This window comes from Elephantulus edwardii, unplaced genomic scaffold, assembly GCF_000299155.1.
Source record: "Elephantulus edwardii isolate Elephantulus edwardi_28Jun2011 unplaced genomic scaffold, EleEdw1.0 scaffold00243, whole genome shotgun sequence".
Taxonomy (NCBI): Eukaryota; Metazoa; Chordata; class Mammalia; order Macroscelidea; family Macroscelididae; genus Elephantulus; species Elephantulus edwardii.
The window spans coordinates 4,391,436-4,396,813 of NW_006399993.1; the positions used below are offsets into that span (position 1 = coordinate 4,391,436).

General features: G+C 45.3%; 1 pseudogene; it reads left to right on the forward strand.

Annotated features, from left to right (window-relative positions):
• The window catches only part of LOC102865756, a 5,705-nt pseudogene extending 1,123 nt beyond the window's left edge, over positions 1-4,582 (forward strand).
• Positions 4,583-5,378: the final 796 nt, after the last annotated feature.

Consider the following 5,378-nt stretch of genomic DNA (forward strand, 5'->3'; position numbering starts at 1 on the left):
GGCAGTCGTCAGAACAGAGCAGGGAGACACTGGATCGTTCAAAATCAAGAAACGGGTCCATCAGGGATGTATTTTGTCTCCATACCTTTTCAATCTGTTTGCAGAACAGATCTTCCAAGACGCTGTTCTGTACGAGGAGGTATGTGGCATCAGGATTGGTGGAAGAATCGTCAACAAGCTGCGTTATGCAGATGACACAACCCTGCTTGCTGAAAGTGAGGGGACCTGAAGCACTTGCTACAGATGGTCAAGGATTGTAGTCTTCAATATGGATTGAAGCTCAATATCAAGAAAACAAAGATTCTCACCACTAGGCCAACTGGCAGCATCCCTGTGGATGGTGAAGAGATTGAGATTGCTAACAGTTTTAGCTTACTTGGCTCCACCGTCAACACTCTTGGTAACAGCAGTCAGGAAATCAGGAGACAAATTGCGTTGGGAAAGTCAGCTGTCAGGGACCCCTCAAGAAAACTGAAGTGCAACAACATCAGGCTGAAGACTAAGGTGCGCCTGATCCAGGGTATAGTCTGTGCAACTACGTGCTATGTATCGGAGATTTGGACAGTGAATAGGGATGATAGACAAAGAATTTATGCCTTTGAGTTGTGGTGCTGGTGAAGAGTGTTGAATATACCATGGACGGCTAGGAGTACAAACAGGTTTGTCCTGGAGAGGGTGAAGCCAGAATGTTCTCTGGAGTCAAGGATTCTGAAGCTTTGTCTGACATACTTTGGGCATGTTGCAAGGAGGGACTGGTCCTTGGAGAGGGACATCATATTTGGGAGAGTCAAGGGATGGTGTAGGAGAGGAAGGCCCTCGATGAGATGGATCGATTCTGTGAGTGGAGTGGTGGGAATGAATGTTCTTGAGACAGCGAGGTTGGCACAGCATAGAATGGCGTTTAGGGCTCTTGTACATAGGGTCACTATGAGTCGCAAACGACTCGATGGCACATAACAATATCTACATGGGCTTTATTAGGACTGCAGAGCCCTTTGATTCCTCTGCCAGAATGGCTACTGAGAGAATCCAATCACAGGAAACAGCAGTTGTGCTTTTCCTTTCTGTGAAACTACCCCGCCCCTTTTCCACAGGAATAGTCGTCTGATATCTTAGCCCTCTTCCCTATCTTGAAGGAAGCATCTGTAAGCATCCCTTTCCCCAAGTACCATATAAGAAAGTATAAACGCCCTCTCTAACTCTTAGTGGAGGCTAGTCTTCTGTTTGAGATCCAGGCCAGCAGTTTCTCCTCAATAAACTCTCTTTCTTGGCCAGTACTAGATTCTGTCCTTCCTCGGCGACCTTACAGGCTTCACCTGATATGTGACACAAGAATCTGATTGAGTGCATTTGTGGAAGGAGACTTTAGAGAAGCTCAATATCAGCAATTAAAATCAGGGCAGGGCTGACTGTGAAACAGATCATCATAGGCAAATTCAGACTAAAGTTGAAGAACATAAAAACCATTCCACACAAAAAATAATAAAATTTCAAAAAAATTTTAGAAATTCAAGCAGGATTCAAAGGAGGCTTGGGCAAAAGGATGGATCTTGATGGAAAGCAAAGACTGTTTGTGTTTTATTAGTTATACAAGGCACTGGGCTGTGTGGGTCATAACAAACTATGGCTAACACTGAGAAGAATAGGAACCACAGAATGCTTTATTGTGTTTACACAAAATCTCTACATAGACCAAGAAGCAGTTCTCAGGATAGAATAAGGGAGCATTGTATGGTTTCAAACAAGGAAAGGTGTGCGTCTCCATACCTATTCAATCTATGTGCTGAACAAATCATCCGAGAAGCTGGACTCTGTGAAGAATGTGGCCTCATAACTGGAGGAAGACTCATCAACAACTTGCATTATGTAGATGACTCAAATTTGTTTGCACAAAATGTAGAAGACTTGAAACACTTATTACAAAATATCAAAGATTACAGCCTTCGGTATAGATTACACCTAACATCAAGGCGGGGCAAAAAGTCCTCACCACTGGACTAGTAAGGAAATCACGTCACTGGAGAAAATATTGACTTGCCAACTATTTCACTTTATTCCACAATCAGTATCTATGGTAACAACAGTCAAGAAATAAGAAGATGTGTTATATTGGGCAAATCTGCTGTTACAGACCTCTCCAATCTCCTAAAGAACAAAGATGTCATTTTAGACTAAGGTATACTTGATTCAATCCAGCCCATACTCTTTTCAATTTCTTCCTATACATCTGAAAGTTGGACAAAGAATATGATTGACAGAAAAATTGATGTCTTTGAATTGTGGTATTGGAGAAGAGTATTGCCCAAAGAATTAACCTACCTTTAAGGAAGTGCAATCAAAGATCTCTTCAGAGGTAAAAATGGTGAAACTTCTCACTTTCTTGGGTATATTTTCAAGAGGAAATAATTCCTGGAGAGAAACATCATGCTGGGAAAGGTGAAGGGTCAGAAAGGAGAAGACAACTCTCGACAAAATGAATTGGCACAATGACTACTGCAACAGGCTTCATATAACAGATCGTGAGAACAATGCAGGGTCAATTTGAGGGTACCTAAATGGTCTTTGTAATTACTTGCTACTCATCAGAGAGCTGGCCAATGACTAAAGTTGATAGCAGACGAATCAATGCCTTTCAGTTGTGGTTCGGGAGAAGAGTATAGACTGTCAAGAGAACAAGCCTGTCCTGGAGAGGGTAAAACCAAGCTGTTCCTTAGAGGCTAAGATTTTTGAAGCTGTGTCTCGCATACGTTGGGCATGCTGCCGGTAGCGACCTGTTCTTGGAGAAGGGCATCATGCTTGAAAGGGTAAAGGGACAAATGCAGGACAGGAAGAACCTGGATGAGATGATTTGACATTATAAGTGGGATAATGGTGGTAGGTGTGTTGAACACTATTGGCTTAGAATAGGGTTCAGAGATATTGTTCATAGGGTTGCTATTAGTTGCAATTAACTCAATGACACATAACAAGAACAATAGTAATTAAGGGTAATTAATGTTACAAAACGTCTATGAATGATACTATGAAAAAATATCTGTAAATCTTTACTCAAATAAAGAAAAAATAGCAAACAATAGACAAAGATTTTTCAAGTTTATTAAGACTGTAAACCTTTGGATTGAAGAAGCTGAGCAAACTCCAAACAGAATAAAGTTTAAAACCTTTATAATACCATCCTCTCCTAAATTCCAAACAGTAGTTATTTCTGGGGGAAAGGGAGATGTGATCAGAGGGGGAATACAAATCTTTAAATACACTTTTTCTGAAGGAGCATAAAAGGTTAACATTTTTGTTGCCAATCTTAAAAGTTCATGTGTGCAAATGTAATAACACAATGAAAAAAATTGAAAAGAAATGTATAAAGTTGGCTCATTCGTCTTCTCTTACAGCAACGGAGGCGGTAGGTGGTGGAGCCCACTTGGCCATTCTGGGCGGAGGTCTCCGAGTGAGTTGTCGGTGTAGCGGCCCGGGAGTCGCTACAGGCGTGCACGGGCGTAGAATCAGTATCAAAGCTTCAAGGTGGCTGACCAAGACCCCAGGGGCATTAGATTCCTCCAGCAGATGGGGGCTTCAGACACTGGGGCGACAGTCACATCTTTATGACACCGCTGGGCCTGGTGAGGGTGGGCCTGCAGTGCCATCGACCCTTGGGGGCCAGTGAACGGACACCTCCCTCTAGAGTGTGTAGCATCTCCTGCACCAACTGTCTTCCCCTCTCCAACCTGCTGGTAAGTGCCACCTTTATTGCAATGGTGTCCTGGAACCACTATTCCTGTGCCCAAATAGTGCCCCCTGATTTCAGTATCCGACCCGTTTCCCTGGCACCATGTATGTCTTTGGGAAGATTATGGGGCATGAGGGCACCAGAACCCTGTGGAGCAGCCTCCCAGCACCCCCGCCCCCCGGTAATGACTGTATCAGCCACTGCCATTTGACAGCCTATGGCCAACTCAAGACCCTCCTGTGAGGCTGAACCTTGACCTCTGTCCTCTATGCAGCCATAGTGGCCTGAGCTGTGCCCTGCCGAGGCACAGTGACCCTGATCAGCCGCCTGGAGCCTGTAGCGACGAAGCTACAGGCCCAGCATGTGTCGTGTGTGGGTCTGGGCACCTTTGTCCAGGCTGCAGTTGCTCAGTGAGGCTAGCGCTCTGTGGAATGTGCTGGGGACCCACTGCCCTTAGGATGTCCTTCTCAGCTCTGTATCAGTTCAACCACAAGCTAGTGAAGAGCTGGCTGGGCGGGTCCAGGCCAAAGGATCAGACATCTGTGGGCATCAGCTCATAGCCGGCAGTATCACAGGGATGGTGGCCGCCATCCTTACTTTGCCTTTTGACATGAAGACTCAGCGCCAGGTCCAGCTGGGAGCTGTGGAGGCCGTGAGAGTGAGACCTGCACGTGTGGACTCTACCTGGCTGCTGCTGTGGAGGACCCAAGAACAGCCGGGACTGAAAGACTCTGCCGCCTTCCACCCAAGGAGTATCCAGGCCGCCCTTCCTGTGTCATCACAATAAGTGTTTATGAGTTAATAAAAAGCAAAAAGTTCTTCAGGAAACTCAACCAGGAGGACCTACAGGGCCCTTGAAAGGGGCCAGAGGTTGTGATCATCCCCTCGAAATCTGCTTCAGGGATGGGAAGCTGACAGGAGACTCAGCCAAGTGCCTTTAAATTGGCACTGAGAGGGGAGGCAGGGCCTCCCTTCCACCCTGGGTCCTCAGGGCCCCTCTCAAACAGGGCTTTCTTCCTGCTGCTCGCCATTCCTGAGGCTCAAGAATCGCTTTCCCACCTCCCAGATTCAAGACCAAATCTGCTGTCCACCTACACCCTTATTTTTGGCTGTAACTCGACCTGCCCCAGGAAACAAACACCAAGCTGGGCCTGCCTCAGTCTCCCTCACCTCCATGAATTTCTTAAATCTAAAAAACAAACCATAAAAACCCCACAAAAAACAAGAGCCATAACAAAACCAACCAAAACAGCAAAACAACACAGAAACCAGGGGTTTCCCCCCTCAAAAATAAAATCTATTCAGGACCTGTTAATTCTTTCAACTAAATCTTTATAATTTCTCCCCACTCTTACTGCCATAACCTAATCAGAGCTAGTTTCAAGTATCATCTGTAACCCCAAATTCCTTCCTCTCCCTGAAAACACCGCCCTAATCCATTCTCCACTCAGCAGTCTGAGAAACCATCTGAAACAGTTAATCCTCTCTCTCTTCCCTTTAAATTTATCAAACAGTTGTTGTTAAGAGCTTTTGAGTCAAGTATGACCCACAGTGTCCGTTTGATCTGAACCCTGTTCTGTCTTGTGCCATCCTCACACTTCCTGACACAATGGAGCCCATTGTTGCACTGTGTCAATCCATCTCAACCAAGATC